Source organism: Lycorma delicatula, chromosome 3 (genome assembly GCF_047948215.1).
Source record: "Lycorma delicatula isolate Av1 chromosome 3, ASM4794821v1, whole genome shotgun sequence".
Classification (NCBI taxonomy): domain Eukaryota; kingdom Metazoa; phylum Arthropoda; class Insecta; order Hemiptera; family Fulgoridae; genus Lycorma; species Lycorma delicatula.
The window spans coordinates 154984283-155005117 of NC_134457.1; the positions used below are offsets into that span (position 1 = coordinate 154984283).

A 20835-nucleotide genomic window follows, 5' to 3' on the forward strand; every position below is an offset into this window, starting at 1 on the left:
ATACTTACACGCACTTGTAGCGGTTGTTAGCATTGTGGATGATGTAATAAACATCATCGTTAAATAATAGACCTATACCCTACAAATTATAATAATTTATTAATAGCTTAGTCATTTTTTACGTATTCATAGAATAGGTAAGTCATTTTTGTATCTCATTGTTGACTAATATTCAATAATAAAAATTAATAGTAAATACTTTTCATTTTCAATAAAATTATTTAATTCAATTCTTGGCGTCTCCGCGTATAAATAGTATAGTTGTTTCCTTCAGTAATGTATGACGTATTAGTTAATGTTTTGTTTGTATTAATGAATTCGTATGTTTTTTGTGTTTTTTCTTAGTGAATTTTGTTTTGCAATGGCAGAATAGTTAAGAAAATAAAAAGTTCCATAATCAAGCTCGTGAAATAGTTAATAATGTGTACGATTTTATGAAGAAAGAATCTGTAAAGTAAAGAAAATTAGAAGATTACAAACATTTAATGTGCATTCAAAAATATGAAAAAAGAAGTGTTGCAGCTTGTGGGATTTCAAGATCACAAGTTCAAAAACTTCAAAAAGAAAAGCAGAAGCTTAAACCTAAAACGCAGTCGCGCTCATTCAGTACTCCAAAAAAGTGTAAAAAACGTCCAAAACTACACAGTGGATTAAACAGTTTTGATCAAGGCGTTGTAAGAACAGTTAACGAGTTTCATGCAAAACATAAAGAACAGCCTCATTAAATAAATTACGTGAAGAACTTCAAAAGATATATTCAATTTAAAGATTTTAGAATTACACTAGCAGATATCCTGAAAGAGTTAGGGTTTAAAACTGATAAACCCTAAGTGGTATAAAACTGATAACAATAGGAAACCTTGGATTGAGAAAGAAGACATCCGGTAGAAGGGGATAGAATATTTAAGAAAAATAATGATTGAAAAAAGAAAATTCCTCGATTGTCTATTTTGACGAATCATATATCTTAACGTCCTATTCGACGACAAAATCGTGGTCATATGACAGTGGTACTGGAGTAGAAGTCTTGATTAATGAAGGTGATCGGTTAATTCATAATCCACGCTGGAGGAGAAATGGTGTTCATTCCGAACGCGATGGTACCTTGGAAAACGAGTTCAAATATCGGTGCCTATCACAACATTGTCAATAACAATTTCTTAAAGTGGGCATCTGAAAAATTAATTCTTGGTTCTCCCCCCCCCCGCAGGTCAGTGGTTGTTATCGATAATGGCCCATCCCACAACTCATTTCTAGAGAAGCCTGAGAATTCAAATGATAGGAAAAGTGGCATGATTAATCGGTTAGAAAAGAACAATATTCCGTTTGATAAAGCAATATTAAAACCACAAGCAAACAATTATCACATATAAATTCAAAAATAAAGTACTAATTTTATGAACTATTAAAAAACACGGGTATCAGGTTCTGCGATTTCCACTTTACTGTCCCGATTGAGATTGTACGGTCGGCTCTGTAAAGGTAATATGTTGGTAATAATAAAACAACATTTTTAATTTCAGATTTTATAAATTTTTCTGAGGAAAAAATGAATGAAATGTATAAGGATTATTGGAAACCATATTCGAGCATGTAAAAAAAGCTGAAACTGATTATAAGAAGATGGAACCGCTATTTGACGAAGTGACGGATAAATTTATCATACATGTAAAACAAAGAAGAATTTGAAAATTCCAAATATTGTACAAAACATCTAGTTTAGTGTAATTACGGATACAATATACGTTCAAGCTAGTTAAGATTTTTTTATTTTAAAAATATACCTACATTAAAATTCTTGTTTTTGCAGTCTTTATTTATTTAACTATTAATAATAATTACGTAATAATGAATTATAACTAATAAAACATAAAAACTGTAATAGATTAAACGTGCATAAATAAAATTACAACGATTGATATTGTTGTCCTGTTAGATGGGTGTAAATGTTTTCAGGTTCAGTAGTAATGCAGTCTCGACCTTCTCCACACGCACTGCACGGAGATGCACGGTATTACTTTCGGTCACACGTTGGGAGTGGGGGGTAAATTGAATTACTTTTCGTTTTGAGGTATGAGAACGAGAATACCATTCACTTAAAATTTAATTTCCTTATATACAGGGGGTAAAGTCTGGAAACGGTTTAATTATTGAAACTTGTCTATGACTACGTTACCAGAATAAATCTTTGATTAAATTGATTACGGTATCAAAGAAACTACTTTGAGTTGTGTTTGAAATTACTGTCGCCCATCTTGGATCCGCCACATTGAATTTAAGTTTGTTTTAAATGGCACGATGGTCATATTATTCATGATTTCAGTGTAGATTTGAACAGGAAAAACTTTAGTGAAAACCCTGCATCCATAGCTTCCAATCGTGTTTTAGATATTGATCATTAAATTTTTCAGACGGGGCCGTCCCCAACCTCCATTCAAGATAAATATTTTCGGTAGAAAGGGGGAAATTTGACAGGCAAATTATATAAAGGTATGCTTCGAAATCAAATTATTCCAGCTATTGAAAATTATTTTGGACAAAATTTTAACAATTCATGATTTCAGCACGATAGACCAGTTGCCTAATATTCTTTTCAAGTTCACGCTTTCTTGAACGATATTTTCCCAGTACTATGGATTGGTAGGAGAGAACAAATTGAATGGCCTTCACGATCGCCAGATATAAGTTCACTAGACTACTTCTGGAAATATTTAAAAGACAAAATTTATAAAATTAATCCGGAGAATCTGAAAGAACTAAGACGAATTCTAATTGAAGCTGCTGAAATGTAAGAGAATCAATTCAGGATGATATACATGATTGTAGTGTACCTTGAACTCTGTTGTGATTTTAGTGTACATTCGATATGTTTTTATTAACAGACTTCAGAAAAGGAGGTGGTTATCTATTCGACTGTATTTTTTTTACGTATGTTACGCAATTTCTACGACGGTAGTAACCAACCGTTTTTGGTAAACCTTTTTTTAATCGAAAGAGTATACTTTCGGAATGGTCTTACATCACATAAATTTTAACCAAATCCTAGGAAAAATACCAAAAATTCCGAAAGGCTCGATAGCTTTAGATGCTGACCGCTCGCACCAGTACCGTGCTGCTCTGTTCCCTGTGTGACTAGGACATTAATAACGGTCAACATTATCGCTGTTCAGTCTCCGTGGAAATATTTATCGCATTTCTTTCTCTACTTTCAATCGTGCCCTTTTTTCTCTCGAGTAATTCCATATAAATATTAAACCTACATTTAATATTTATATAAAATGGTGAAAAAGTGTATTATCCCATTATTGAAAAATTATAAATGTTTACGTTTATATTTTGCAGTAATAAATTATCATTTTGCAATACAAATTCTAATTTTTCAATATTAAATAAACACTCATACAACCGACATCACTCTGTATGTAGTTAAATATTATATAATTTTGCAATAAATAATATTCTATAGTTATAAACACTTTTTTAACCGGGTACTCGCAAACCTTGTCCAAATGTCTACTGGCAATAACGAAACCTGTAAATTGGATAGATTACGCAACATCATCATTTCTTTCAGAGCTTTTCATGTGGTCTGTTTAGTAACTTATTTTGGTCCAAATCAGACAAGGCGATGCCCTCTAAAGTGCGTTAATAAATCTGCCTAAGAGCGTTATAAATCTGCCCCTTGGCAAAATTATTTTTGCCAAGGTCTATCGCTGCTTTGTCAAGAGTTGTACTTTGTAGTTTGTGAACAGTTACAGCGCAGCTTAATATTAGAGGTAGCATTCTGTGCTCAACATCTCCGTATCCCTTTGTCGCTTAGAATGTAAGAACTGGTGAAATGACTACGCAACCATCAACATCTTCATTTTGAGATCATCTTTCATTCAATTGGCTCGTCATCAAATTTCTTGAGTACAGCTTCCGGTACCTCTCCCTCTTCGTATATCAAGCCGAGGGGTGAGAACGTTGTTCTTGGGTTTCGTTTGACAAACGTTTATGCATTAAACTGACACGATGAGCATGACTCTAGATTATTATTCCGTAAAATCGCCTGTTGTAATTTCTCATTTGTGACAGTCTACAATTTCCTTGTTGAGAAGTCTCTGCGGAAATATTCTTGGCATTTCTTTCTCTATTTTTCCTTAAACTATTATTCCTTTCTTGGTAACTTTCCTTTAAACGTTTCATTTGAGCAGCGCGTTAACAGGCCTATCGATATTTTAATTATATAATAATTTATTGTAACAAGACCGGTATAACGGATCTGAGTAATGGATTCCTACCGATTAAGAAGAAAGTAGTAGAAATATGGGAGGAATCCAGAAAGGGGCTAAAAGGAACCTTTCAGTAAAGGTAACCTGGTCCGTTTAACAATGGTCCTTTGTAATACTGCCTACTGACACACCTAAACAAGTGTTATTCTGTGAGAAGAGTTACCGGACCAGGGTAGGAATGCATGGGAAGGGGAAAGGGCTCGGTCGATCATTCTCACGCTCACCTGGGGTCTGGTCCGGACGGTAAAGAAGATAAATACTCCGGGGAAGACCAGTTGTGAGTAGTCTGCGAAATCAGTCTAAGCGAGATGTTATGATGTGAGTCTGCGAGATATAAGTTAGCGAGAGTATTCTGCGAGATGGTCAATAAAAAAGCGAATTTCTAGTGGTACATGTTCGACGCGATTAGGGTGACATCACAAGTAATTTCAGAGTGGACAGAAAATGAAAGCAAGACATGTTTCGGTGAGTTATTAAGTGAAAGAGATCATGTACTAAATTTTATTCATAAATTGGTAGGTTAGTTTTATCTGTTAACAGCAAAGGTATTTGCCGTAAAAGAACTTTATACTTGTCTTATATATTGTACTATTGTTGTTAATATTAAACTAGTGGTTAAAAGTGTTAAGACTAGCGGTCGTGTCTTTTGTCAATTTGACTGAATTCTGTTTTTCATTATTTATCTACCTGTGAATAAATCCTGACTATTACTTTAAATTCTGTTATTTATGTAATCGTTGTTTATTATTATTACTATTATTGACTAGTCTTGTTTTAGTAACTTTTTAAAACAATAAATTATAATTATATAAACATTTTCAGTTATCAATCTCTCAATATCCTGATCGTACCGCAAACACGCGACCATCGTCGCGTGTAATTTAATATATATTAGACAGTTACAATATATAATAATTTTACATATGTGTATATATATACACATATGTAAAATATGTGTGTGTGTATATACACACACACAAGCACAGGTATCCAAAAGGTCTGGAAATGACTTAATTATAGAAAACCGAGTTTATATAAAGTTATATTAAGTATATAGTTATTGGTAAGTATATTACCATTAAAAGCAGTTCATTACTGGATCAAATAAACTATTCAGAGTTGTATTTGAAATTTTTGTCGGCCATCCTGGATTTAATTTAACTTTATTATTTAAAAGGCATGATGGTTATATTACACATGATTTCAATGCAGATTTGAACGGGAAAAACTTTAGTGAAAACCCCACATCCATAGTCTCATCCGTGTTTTAGATATTAATGATTAAAGTGTCCAGATCGAAATAAAATGAATGGCCGTCCACAATCTCAATTCAAGATAATAATTTTCGGTAGAAAGGGAGATAATTACACATCATGTAACAGTGCAATTCTACGCTGGAAACGATTTGGCAAATCGTTTTACAAAATCTCTTCTCTTTACTGAATTATTCGAAATTTATCTTTACAATAATCAAAACAAAATTTTAACAGGAATAAAAACACCGATTAATCGCATTTATTTATTTCTTATTTAATTACGTAATTATAAAAAAAATAATTTTAATTATTTTTAAAAAGTATTTTTCAAGAAAATGGGTAACGTAAAAATAATTTATAAAAAATAAAAATCTACTTCAATAAATAATAGTACTAAAAACTTACAAACAATTATATTTTTATTTATTATCTAAAGTAAGCATAATTACAACACATAATTTTTTTGAAATCCGTGCCAGCCAACACAAATTAAACATAAAATTACCTCAACCGACTGCTAGGCGGCTAAACGGGATTCCCACATGTAATATATATATATATATATATATATATATATTACTGATCTACGTATAAAATTTGTGACAGAAAATTTCCAAACTATTAGATCAATTTCATTGAAATTTGCTGTCGTAGTGTATCTTTAGTTGTGCATGTGATAATTTTAAGATTGGCACAATCATTTCTGAGTTACGCCCAAATTAAGGTCGACAGCAGACCACATAACCTCAATCTGAGGTATTTTTTCGGTCGTATGTTGGGATTCGAGGATGAAAATGAATTTTCTTTACGTTTTGTGGTATGAGGATTACGGAAATACCATTCACGTAAAAACTTTTGTGGCTAGAAAATCTCCAAAACTTGTTGATAAATTTCAGTTAAATTTAAGTATGATGTATTAATATATCTTAAGTTGTGAATGAGAAAATTTAATGAAGATTGGTTGAGTCGTTCTTCAGTTACGCTCAATTTAACGTTGACAACAGACGACATACCCTCAAGTTGAGGTTATGTTGACTGTAGAGTGGTTTTCGTACGCGGTTGCGCAGTTCTGCGCAACAATATTTTGCATTGTAACCGATATCTTTGCATTTTCTTTTTTTGGCTGGAATTTAAAGATCGATTTAGTTGTTTCTGTGTTCTTTTGCCTGTGGGCTGTGGGGATCATTATGTCAGATGTAATAATATTTTGTGCGATTATGAAGGTTATTTCACTGATATAATAAATATATTTTTATAATTAAATTGTATAATTTTAATAATGATATAGTTTTAATGTGTATTAAAAGAATCAACCTTTGTAAATAATTTCACATTAACATAACACACTTATACAAATATTAAATAAATATAAAAACTCTCTCTACATTTAACAGATACAAATAACTAATTCAACACCTTTAACAGTGTAAAATCGATAGGCGTGCTGGTTTAACAAAATTAATACGTAAGAGGTAGATAAAGTACCAGTATGTTACTCGGCTAGTTATTAAAAGTTTTTTTCTTATACTTAAAGAAGGGTACCTTAACACCAATGGCTTGGTAAATCAGTCAATGCATGATCTGAATAATTATCTCCGAAAACTTTTTTTTAATTTAACCGACTTTTTTTTAAATTTAAATTAAAAAAAAAAGTTAAAAAAAAAGGAGATGAAGTCTGATTCGAACCGATGTGCCTTGTCTAAGATTCAAATATTTCATCAATTCAAATTTTATGTGGCTATAACTCTAGAACCAATAAAAATAAGTATCACTTATGATACATCGTTGATAAGCTCACAATGAGGGCTTATTACTGCAGTTAAGAAAAAGTCCAGAATCCAAATGTTTTTGGATTTTCTGCTTTTCTGGACACTTTTGGTTAAGTCGATTGCAATCAAAAGTGGAGATCCACAACTAGATGTTACAACAGTCGTAAATCCAAAATTTCAACATCCTACGGCTAATCGTTTTTGAGTTATGCGAGATTCATACGTACGTACAGACGTCACGCCGAAACTAGTCAAAATGGATACAGGGATGATGAAATTGATATTTCCGTTGAAATCTGAAAACCGAAATTTTTCGCGATCACAATATTTCCTTTACTTCGTACAAGGAAGTAAAAAAAAGGTAGAAGTAGAATGTAAACTATAGTACCTTTTCCTTTTAGGCTAGTTGGTTCCGTTCCAGAAATTTGAACATCATTGTTTTTGTAATGCGATGAAAAGGTTATTAGAATATTTAATTAATTAATATTCTAATATAAAATTAAATTAATAGTGATTTACGTACCTTCTTTTAAGCGTGTTGTTATTGGATGTAACAATTTTTTTTTAAATATTTGGCTTCATACGGATAAAAAATAAATCAGAAAACTGCTGAATAATTAATTGTATGTGAAACTCGGCAGCGTTCATATTTGGATAAAGGGATACCTGATACGGTTATTTTCTTATAATTTTTATTGAAAAAATTCGTGGTTTCTGGTGTCTACTTTAAGCCATTTTTTTTTAGAATAATATCGCGATTCCGAATCGGGATATTGTGTTTAAAAGTAGAACACGAAATTAAATCATCGACCTGAAAAGAACGTTACATCGTTATTTTGGTTAATTTACTCTACGTCATTTTACATAGTTTATCTAAAAAAAAAAATAATAAAAATTTTTGTTCATATTTTTTTTTGTTTTAATCAGTGTTTTAGTACCTTTTTTGTCGGAGGGAAACTGCCACGAATATGATAGTTTCCAACCCCCCTTCTCGATGTTAGTCTACAGCTTCGTAAGCCGACTAGCTAACATTGCACGTTGCACCGCATGTGTGTCGCATTACGCCATGCCATGCTTTACCACCGGGGAATGTTAGGGGGAACTTCAATGAACAGAGTTGTTGTAAAGGAGGCCATTTAAACAAAAGCGCATTGTTTGCGGATAGAGAAAGAGAGAAGCGGTTGGTTGAAGCGAAGGGTGTAAGAGGGGGGAGAGGGAGGGAAGAGAATCGGTGTTCGGTTACGGCAGCCATGAAAATAGACTAACTGGCCCGAGTAATGATGCCAATCAGTAATCCGTAACCGGTTAAGATATAACTTGCACGCATACTTACAAGTACATTTTAATCGTTTACGACCGGGAATATAATAATACGCACTCCTGTACTAATATCGACTGGACAGTACTATTTTTGTTACAGGTTTGTGAAACACGGTTAAGTACGACTAGGGACTTGTATGAATACAATATGCGAACGAATGTTTATTGTAAGGGACTCGAGTAGTTTTAAATTTTAAACGTGTTAAAAGTTCACAATTTTTACTTAAAAAGATGCAGAAGGTTTTCCGTATTTCTTAGTAACTTGATAATGTTGTCGGCTGGATTACTGAACCTTGGATGAGTGAGACTTGATTTGACATCATCGTAAATAAATTACATTAAAACTACAACGATATTATTTTTAGTGAATGCAATCCCTATATACTAAAAATATAACTGTAATCGCTGAGTTTACGTATTCCCTTCCGGTGGCAATTTTCTCCTTATTATTTGTCGATTGCATTACTGGTTAGTCGTGATATTGCTAACATTGTTTTATTGCGCTTATAAGATTCACTTTCGTGTACATATTTAATGTAGAATTTTCAGAATAATTTTTTACCGGCATTCATCGCTTTTACATGATTTCTTTAACTTATAATGATTCAACCATGTTCAATGTTGCAACATTAATTAAACTCATTTCCTGACGTCATACAATGTTGAAATTTTACACAGCGATATATGTTGGGTGACAATATAATATTCCATTGTTAATATCATACATTTCTATATTTTATAGTATTCATATATAAATAATACAAGGGGAACTTCTTTATAAGGGAGCTGAATCGATAAGTATCTATCGATCCGAATGATTTTGAAAACTGTCCGTTCAGTATGAGGTGACCGTGGCCAGCCCACCGGTTTGATCTAGTGGTGAACGCGTCTTCCCAAATCAGACAATTTGGAAGTCGAGAGTTCCAACGTTCAAGTCCTAGTAAAGGCAATTACTTTTATACGGATTTGAATACAAGATCATGGATACCGGTGTTCTTTGGTGGTTGGGCTTCAATTAATCACACATCTCAGGAATGGTCGAATTGAGACTGTACAAGACTACACTTCATTTACAGTCATATATATTATCCTCATTCATCCTTTGAAGTAATACTTGAACGGTAATTCCCGGAAGCTAATCAGGAAAAAGAAAAGGTGGCCGTGTCCGGCCTCCGTGGCACGAGTGGTAGCGTCTCGGCCTTTCATCCGGAGGTCCCAGGATCGAATCCCGGCCAGGCGTGGCATTTTCTCACACGCAACAAAACATTCATCTCATCCTCTGAAACAATATCTAACAGTGATCTTGGAGGTTAAAAAGAAAAAAAAAATCAGGTGGTCGTTGGAACAGTTTTACATAACTAGTGTAATTTACCCTCTAAATTTATGTACGCTGATCAGCTGATTTAGTTATATAAATAACTAGTTAATAATTACTGGTTATATAAATAACTACTTATATAAATGACTGGTATCATTTATAATAATGGAAAATAATTCTCCAGTATATAATATAAAATAAAACTGCGTGTAAATATTTTTTTGTTTGTTAAAACACCTAAAAGAAAAAAATTCTTACTTGTGTGTTTAAATTGTGATAAAATTAATATTTTACAAGAAATTTTATAACTTATGAGAATTTAATTTGTTCAAATATGACTACAAAACATTCAGTTTTGTGGAGGAAAAGAAATTTTGTTTTAATTTTGTTAAATATGTTCTAAAAAAACAACAAAATACGAGTAATTAGTACTAAAAAGTAAAAAAAGTTGTTTTCAAGAAAATTTCTTAAAATATTTAAATTAAAAAAAAAAAAAATTCAAGTGCCCCACGGTTTTCTTTTTAATCAGGCATACGTAGAAAATTTTTTAAAAGTAATTTTCTTGAAAACATCATTTTTTTTTACTTTTTAGTACGAATTGTTTTGTTTTTTTTTTGCAGAAAAATGTCTAAATTTTTTTAAAAATTATTTTTTACCTTTGCTATCAGATCGCAATTAATTTTATTGGGTATTATGTTCAGGAGTTATTACAAATTTCTTAATACACTTTATTAATAAAATATCTTCATTACATTTTACTGTTACTTCACTTCAGCGTGTGGTTCGTGTGTGGATAATGATTATGCTAATTTGCCTGATTGATGTGTATTTGTAATACACATTTTCGGCATTAACCTACTTTACAGAAATCAGAACCTTTTTATTAAAAATTATCTACCGATAATCAGTGTCATGAAAACCTCTCTCTGCTCATATCTTCAAATCTAAATCCGCTGGTTACCGATCCCATAATATTTTTTTCATTGTCTAAAGTTTTCAAATTACAAGTACATACATTGAATATGTGGCCACACTAGCTTCATAGTTAGATACTTCACAGAGTGAATAAAAAATATAATTTGTTTTTCATATAAATATATTATTATATGATATTTCATGGGCTAAGCCCTGAACCTTTTGAAATCCAAGTAGTTGTGAGGCAAGGTGATGATGATCTATCGCCCTTACTGTTTAATACAGTTTAGGAAAAAGTAATTAGGGAATGGAACAAACAGATGAAGTTTTAAAGGGTAAGGATCTCAAAATCAATTGTTTGACCTTTACAGATGATCTGGAAATTTATTCCCCGATATAAAGCTGCAGAAATTCAAATTAATCTTTTAAAAATGTTAGCTGAAATAACAGGTTTACAAATTTCTTTTCAAAAGAACTGAATTTACGATAAATATTTGCTCCAAAGACTTGAAAAATCGAATATGGAAATATTAATAAAGTGAATAAATTTAAATATCTAGGTGAAGTAATTAAATCCAACGCTTTACATAAAGAATCGAATGAAGTTAGAGATAGTAAAATGGATTTTGCTTATCAGTTAACAAAGCATTTATACAATAAAAATCAGTTTCCAGAAAAAAAATTAATTATTAGAGTTGAATGTTTATACCCTTTGGGGTGTTTAATGTATGAATAAGATAGGCGAATTGGAGGGCTAGAAATGAAAGACAGGGAAACGTTAAGAAAAATATTAGGCGCAGTTAAAATTGAAGAGAATAAGTGGAGGATTAGAAAAATCATGAGTTTTATAAATTTAATGTCAGACTTTCAGATTGTTATAAGGAAAGAAGATTGATGTTTTTTTGGACATTTTCTTCAGAATGGAAGAAAAAAGACTGACTAAAAAAATCTTTAATTTAGTCTAAAACACTAATGAAGCTTAGAACAATATGAAAGAATTAAATATCATGCAGGAGAAATAATTTTAAATAAAGATATTATTTTAGAAAACAAGGGTTTCCAGGTAAGACCGAAAAAGAGATATGACTACTACAGATGAAGCGAAGAGAGAAAACAAAAATATGGAGAAAGAATAAAGAATACTGGGAAGAAAGGAAATCAAAAGAGAAAAGAATCATTAAGATATTTACTGTGGTCGTAAGGTGGCCAGTTGAAAACAAATTTAATTCAATTAATTTACATTCATTAATAAATTTATAAATTTTACAGAGGGATCATAAATTATTCAGCATATTTTAGTAGATCTAAAATGTACTTATGAGTGTTTTATTTTTGAACATGGCATTTCAAACTGTTTTGTTTACAACACTTACTAACTTCAGAAAAGTTCCACATGAGCACCTTTTACCCAAGTAAACGTTGGGTTGCCGTTTCAATTTGTGGTACTGGATACTCCTGTATATTAAGGATTCGTTAAAGTAATATATTATACCGTATAAAACTTGTGTAATAAATTTAAACTATAACGCGTCATAAAACTCGGGCTTTCATTATATATAAAATTCTGCGTAATAAACTACCTTGTGTTAAAAAAAAATTTTCGCACGCTTTGAATAATTTATAAATTCTTATTTATTAAGAGACATCTAAGAATAAAACTACAAATTGAAGAAATTTGATGTTGATTTTTTTAAAAAGTTATCTCAAGAATTTCTTTGGTTACTCAAAGTGTTCAAATTGTTGACCGTTCTGTTCCAGGCACTGCTGATAAATTGGAGGAGTGGAATAACGAATACCATAAATCATCTTGCTCGGTATTCTTCTGCAGTAGATGTTTTGAATTCATTAATTGTATCCGATTTTTTCCATAACATTATCATTGACGAGTTCTCATAAAAAAATTCATCGGCTTGAGGTTTAAAGACTATATTGAATACTATCTTTACCTCCGATCAATCTCTTCAGCCAGTTTTTATCAAGATAGCCCTAACATCACGATATTAACGGTAAGGTACACCATCTTGTTCACACTAAAAGGCCTCTAATCTCTAAACGCTTGAGTGGTATGATAAACTAATGCAGCAATTTCAAGTAAAAATGACCAAAATACAGCTGTATTTGCTGTAAAATACGGCAAAATAAGATTGGTTCAATTGAACCCCTTGCTGATAATCCATACTACGCTGTAATTACTGGTAAATTAACTTGATGTTTACCCATAACGTATGGATTCTCAGATGCCTATTAGTAGGTGTACCGATTCATTGAGTTCTTTAATTTAAGCGAGGTCATCAGTGAAAATTCTACGTCTTTTATACATTTAACCAAGAATGAAGACTCACAAAACTCTGTGCAATCGGGATAATTTTTATTGAAATGTTGGAGTTAACGTTAGAATGCAACTTTTTGGACACTAGAATTTGAATTTTCTGTTTTACGAGCTGCTTGATGAACAGATTTTCAGAAGGAAATTCAAAACTCTGTGAAGTTTCGCGATTAATAATCAGAATTTCTTACTTTCTTCTTTGGGTCGTTCATATTTGCTCTCTACCAAAGGATTGCTTATCAAGTTCTTGAAATGTTCGATTTAATTCATACTCATCTCTACTGCAAGTAATGATGATTCGGGTAGGAAGATCTGCTTGAAACTCTCTTTTAAACTTTCTTAACAATTGAACTATTTTTTCACCACACTTCTAGTAACAGTTTAGGACAAATTATTTTATTCTCAAAGTTTAATCTAAGATCAGCGATTAATCTAAAATCGAAAAAAGGAGATAAAAGAGTTACGGATTATAAAAATATGTGAACGTTTTATAAACCCAAAATGTAAATAGATATATAAACCTCTTGTTAGGTTTATTCAACTTAATCATGTTAATGTGACCGTTAGAACATCTAGTTCAGCGTATAGGTTTTTATTATATAGTAGAAGAAACTTCTAAGCGATTCAGAATGCAGGAACTTAAGTTACAATATGGAATGAGAATATGAAACCGACCGTTTTCATGATGCCAGAAACATTCATCCAACACTATATTTAATTTTTATGATCATTCAATACATCGATCATTTCTGTACATCAGAAGCGGAGCTCGCAAACTTTGATGAGTTCTGGTTCTGGTAAATAAAAATATTTTGGTGTTAAGGCCAAAAGTGAGTAACTGTGATAATCAAAAATTGGTAAGTTTGATCAAGTCTTATCATCAAATGATACGGGTAAAACCCAAAGAATAAAATATTCATTTATCATAATGAATCATTCTATTTCCCAGTAAAAACGTTATTCTGATCAAAATAACCTTATTTCAGCCGATCACAGTATAGCATCGTTCTTACCGATCGAAATACTAAGTAATCGTAGTTTATCCAAAACCTACTAATCGTGTATAAATTGCTTATGTTCATGAATTTTGTTACCAATCATTAATATCGATATATTTCAGTTTATTACATCCCATTATTACAATTTGATTAATGATATTCACTATTAATTTAGTGAAAGATTAATTAAGTTAAAGATTGTTTCTTTAAATAGAATTAAGATTAACTTAATTGACGATTTGAAGATATTTTAAATTTTTTTCGTCATAGTTGCACAGTATTGGATCGTGTAATAAAGTACAGCTTAATGTGAACTTAAAAGTATTAATTAAATTACTTAAAGTACGATTAATTTAGATTAATTCGAGAAATTAATACTTAAAAGTATTTTGGAGTGAAAATTTAACTAAATGAGTAGACAAACTTTGATTCACGTTCGTATATTTTTAATCATAAAGAATTCATACCCCGAGAACTCTGTAGCAGTAATTTTTCTTTAGGTAATTTTTAACTGTACTGTTTTTTTTTTAATCAAGATTCAGATTTTTTGCATTGCGTTTCTTGTGAATGATTTATCCAAGACTTAAATAAACGTAAAAAATCTGATGTGGTCACCGCATGACTTCCTTGTACGCCTATTAAATTACGTGTACACATTTTTTTTAAATGAAAAGTACATAAAATTTTATTTCATTTATAACTTCTGATATTTTTAAATATTTTTTTTATTGTTATATCGAATTATTATTTATCGTAAAAGCTTTTTTTACAATCAGAGGTTAATAATTATTAATAAATCAATATATTTAAATTAAAAAAAAAACAAAAACAAAAGAAGATGAAGTTTGATTCGAACCGATGTGCCTTGTAAGATCCAAATATTTCATTAATTAATGTTTCTTTTTTTTGGCTGTAACTCTGGAATCAATAAAAATAAGTACCACTTATGAAAAGCTTATATCGTTAAAAGCTCTCAATGAGGACTCATATCTGAAGTTAAGAAAAAGTCAATATCCAAATTATTTTAGATTTTGGGATTTTTTGGTTCAGTTGATTGCAATCAAAAGAGGAGGTGCACAACTAGATGTTACAGCAGTCCTAAATCCAAAATTTCAACATCCTACGGCTAATCGTTTTTTGAGTTATGATACATACGTACTTTCAGATGTCACGCCGAAACTAGTCAAAATGGATTCAGGATTGATGAAATTGGATATTTCCGTTGAAATCTGAAAACCGAAATTTTTCGCCATCACAGTACTTCCTTTACTTCGTACAAGAAAGTAAAAACAAATTTTTATAATAAAATCTAAGTAAAAAAAAAACAAAACATATTTTTTGTTTTAAAAATACTTTCTTAAAAAATACTCCCGAAAAAAGGTAAAAAATGGTTTACAGTTGATCTTTTGTAAAGTTTTTGATAATATCCATGGAAGGTTTTTTTTTTAATTTAAAGCTGGTGTGCCTTTCTCCATTTTATGGAAAATAAATCTTATTTTGTGATTAACTTACTGGTAACAAATTTTAATGAAAGATTTCTGGAGGTAAGAATTATAAGTAAATAAACAGTGTATTATGCAACGAGCCTGTAATGACAGCTGTTAATGAACAGTTGCGAAGTAAGTTACGGCACGTGCCTTAGCGAGTGCCATAAACTTTGCAAATGTGCATTAATGTCCATTATTGCATACCGTACTTTTTCTACGGCTGAGAAAATGTTGTGATTATTGATTTAAATCAATGATACATGCAATAAATCAATCAATGATACATAAAACAGTACATTTCTTTGGTAGTAGGTTATTAGTCATAAGTTCTGCCTTTTTTTTTTTTTTTTAATAAAGACATTTCTTTCTCAGAATTCGACATATCTAATAAAACGATAAACCGTGTAATATAGAAACTTAGTTACCTACCGGTGTACTTTCAAATTAACCTCTGTTTGCTAACTACTAAATCGGATAAAAAACAAAGTAAAAAAACTGCCGATACATTAAAAAATACCCGGTTCTTATAGGTCAGTGGTTGAAAAGAGTAGGTTTTTGATCAGTTGAAACTTGTATGATAATGAAAAACTATTATAAAATGACCCATATTATAATACAGGTTTCATCCGCGTAATTCAAACGTTATGATATAGCCTTATAAAAAATAATATTTGAGAGGATATTTTCAAACTCTAAAAGATGTTTTAAATGGGAAATTCTTTTCAAATTTCGAGTAGGGTTTGTTTCAGTTACGAGATAAGTATTGGTTCTTGAAAAAACAGAGTAATTGAGTTTGTGATAATGTACATGAGAATTAGGTAATAAAATGGCAAAGATTTTAGAAAAAAAAATTTTTAATAATAAATATTAATTTATTAAATTATATTGCAGTCTTTCTTAAAATAAATAATATTTCAAGAAATACGATCGATCAAATATTAAAAGAAATATTATAATTTCGAAAGCTTAATTTCAGGCTTGTAAAAACATTTCTAATTAATTTTACATATCCAGTTAAAAAGCCGGAGATCAAGATAGTCGGTGTTCCTTTACATCTGGATTCTTTACACGGCATAAAACATGTATTTTATAATAAATGAACAGATTGAAAATATTACTGAAAAATACCTACTGCGGAATTGATGTCGTGAGATTAATGGATGTAGATATTTAATCCAGAACATTAAAGAAGAAATCCACTAAATATCAGAGGTTAGACTTTTTTTCTTTATGTATAATTATGAGGTATGATTGGAAGTATGAGAGGGCGGGAAGGGTTTTGACCCATATCACATATCATCATACATAATCTTTTGAAAGCTTCCATCACTGTAGAAACGCAAACCCCCTTAAAAACCCATCAACGTCATTCACTGTGTGACGTCACTCACGATCTCTTCATAATCTGACAATGAGTGGTGGAAGTAAAATAGGGAGGTTGTAAGCTTTTAATTTTTCTGCCTCCATCCACTTTACTATTTATTCATTTACAATGGTATATTGCTGAAGGAGTACACTCTACTCTAGGCTAATTATTGTTTTTTATCCTCTTTAAATATCTATTTTTAAGATTAATAACAGAGAATTACTTCTCCATTTTTAATTCGATTACTTTTATACAAATAAATGTAAACGATTAATTAATGGAGGTAATTATCGTATGTTAAAGTTATTAGAATTGAATTTCTTTTCTAAACTTAAATTCATTTTTATAATGCAACTGTTAGATTTCATCGACTGTTGTTGTATTAGTTTTTTTTTTATCGTTTGATGAATTTGTATCACTAGTCCGCCGGGTTGGTCTGCTGGTTAACTAGTCGTCGCAGTACAGTTGTTTTAACAGTTGAATTTCGAAGCCGAAGGTTCTGAATTTCAAATCCAATTTAAAGTTAGTTGCTTTTTTACGGATTTGATTACTAGACGGTGTATACCGTTGTACTTTGGTGGCCGGGGTTCAATTAATCACAATTCTCGGGAACGGTTAGCCTAGACTGTACAAGGCTACACTTCATTTACTCTCATACGTATCATTCTTTGAAGCATTACCTTACGTGGTTCCGGAGATTAAACAGAAAGAGAGGTGCTTGCTCACGAGTTTCAGAAAATATTAACTAACCTCGGTTCTATTGTATGTCACGTACGTAAACGTAATGATAGAATTTGTTAAAATTATAAAATTAGTCTTATTTTTTTAATCATAGTGGTAGAGAGGGTAGGTAAATAACTTGTATGACGTAATATATGAACTATCCGAGAGGTTACCGAGTGAAATAACAGTTTATCGTTATTTTTATTTTGAATACGGTAACGTACCCTTTTTGAAACATAGTATTTTTATAAAATAATATTACAAACATTTTTAAAGGTTTTTAAAAAGTTTCTTTATACTTTTTAGTCATACATTAATCAAATTATTATCGTATATTGCATGAGTTTAATTAGTAGGTTAATTTGGATTTAAAACCCTGCATAGCCGTTTTGAAGATTTTTCAATTTTTTACATCCGCACCCTTAATTTCCAACCATAATTTAGACGCGTTTACTATTAGACCTACCCGGTGGGTTGCAACGTCGTTGACTACTTCCCGTATTCCACACGCCATTTATAGTTTATCTCTAAGTTTTAAAATGTAAATCTCTCCTTTCCAGGAGAGATATTTGAAATATTACGCAACAATAAAATTCGAGGTCTTCCTCCCTTTTTCTCACTCTTACGGGATCCATTCATATTTTTGAGCTAACTTTGAGATGTTCGACTTAAGTGTTGTACTACTGAAGCTTGTTACTTTCAAGCGATTCCAAAATCATTCTTTTCTTTTCCATCATTTCCCTTACAACTCTATTTTGGACTTTGTCCGTTAGTCTAATTACGTCTTTTCCATTCCCCGCAAATTTTGATTAACCGGCCATAATTCAGCTTAGTAGCTGGCACATTTTTCTTTTACAGTAATTCATTATCTGCGTTTTATTCCTATTGTTAATACTAGTACTTCAGAGAAGGAATGAAGTCTCCCGGTAAAATTTCATTCTTTCTTAATCTTCAGCTCGATATAACGCTCATCTCGAACATCTGAAGTATTATTCCAGGATATCGACTCTCCTGAACCCTCATGATAATACCGAATACAGTTTTCGATTGCTCCAGCCACCAGATATTAATTCTTGTTGTTTCATTTTACTTAATCAAACATCCGTGATTTATGTTGTATTATGAACTTTCTGGCCGTATACGACATGCCCTGTTCGTTTTCCATGAGCATTTTTTGATCGTCGACAAACAAAATTGTACGTATACAACTATTAGTCGTTTAATTGTTAAATTGTTTCACTTCAGCAACTTTTCTTTGACAATTTAAACTATTTCGGTGAAATCGAGTACCTATCACGCAAAAGTTTTATCACCAGATATCTATTTGAATTTCTGTTAATAATTAATGAAAAATTATCAGGCTATGAAAAACCTACATTAAAGTCAATCTTTATTAAATTATGTTAAAAAATCTAAGAAAAAAAGAAAAAATAGATAAATTACTTTTTATCGTGTAATATAAATTAGAAAAATATCATACGACGAGATTTTCTAGCTCCATCGTTTAAGTTTATAACTTTTCTATTCCAATTTCGAATTAAATTTGTAAACAAATTTATACAGGTCGTTTAAAACAAGTCTAGAAAAAAAATGTATTAAATAGTTATCAAACTTATATTAATTTTGTTTAATAAATTATTTATTACTATTAATAAGAAAAAAACAGGAGTTTTTTCACGTTAATCGGTACGGTCGATTTGAAATTATAGCGACAAAAATCGAATAAACAGATTACTTTCGCTATGGTATATTAAGACAACAGTAGAGAGATGTTAGAAATAACGCTGAAGGTATTTTGAAAGAGGACATTTTTTGACCACGTTAAGTTTTACAAAGGCGACTTCTTCTTAAAAAAGAGAACTATTAAACCATTCAAACCGCACGAGCGGAGAACGGATTGGATGTACTTTTAAAAATGGAGCTACTTAATGGTAAATAAAAGGAATGAACCTATTACAAAGGCACGTATTGTATCGTGAGATAAATATTAGACAAGAAGGGTGAAGGATGATGGGGCCTGGCCAACGAAACCGAGTGTACAGGATGTAGGTGCATTCTCGACGAACTAAAAAGAATAATAGAGAGCAGAGAAAATGGCGAAGAGTTATGTGTGAGGCAAGATAGTATTATGGAAAGGAGTATTTTCCTTTTAAATGTGTTTTAGTTTATCCGTGGGAAATGTTAAGGTAATTATTAGAAGACACTGGGCTAATAATGTGTTAGCTTAAATCGATAAGTAATTTATTTTTTATTGTCATGTAGTTCTCGAAGTCGATGAATAACCAGCCTGAAGGCCGGTTTAAATTTCATCTATACGTCTACTAGCTGTTACTAGAGCTAACACAATATTTGCAAGGTGTACTAGGTCAAAAATTAAGCGATAAATGACCGGTAGCTTTCCTCCTGAAAAGCCTGAGCTAATTTTAATATGCGTCGAGTACAAAAATACACGACAAAACTTTTAGTATTCTTACCCCTACATATGGACACTGGCCATCAAATGTGTGTTTAACACGTTGGCTTTTAAGTCAGCTCTTCACAAATTCCTGGCAAGGATATAGATGTTTTCATCTATAATTTCGTCCATTTTAAACTTCCTCAAAGTAAAACGTCGTTGAAATAACAATATTAATAATAATAATAATAGCAGCAACAAAATAGTTACCAGCCAGGAACCTGAGCAGAAGAAATACAGATTTATATAATTTTAAATGGTTAATTTATTGGAATAGAGTTCGAATTTTATTTGTTAACTAATAGATTTGGTAAAATCTATTCTGTATAAAAAAATAACATTGCTTTTATTTGTTAATCTTGTTATTGGTTTTCTCTCTACTGAACTTATTACGTACGTAACAAACTTTATTTTTGAATATAAAAACACTTACTTTTGTCGTTAGAAGTTTATAATTTCTGTATAAACTAGTTTTTAATATTAAGAATATACATACAACCGTTATCTATTAAATATCAATAATTCGTATTATTTTGTATGTTTTCAGATGTAAAAGAATTAAGATTTAAGTCTCGACTTAAATTCTGTGATATACCAACAAGAAACAGTAATTCACATTTAAAACAAA

General features: G+C 31.0%; 1 protein-coding gene across 1 annotated transcript in view; it reads right to left on the reverse strand.

The window, feature by feature from the left end:
* Window positions 1–20835, reverse strand: part of LOC142322124 (protein Wnt-4-like) — a 175157-nt gene that overhangs the window by 23358 nt on the left and 130964 nt on the right. The gene's annotated exons all lie outside the window — the stretch shown is intronic.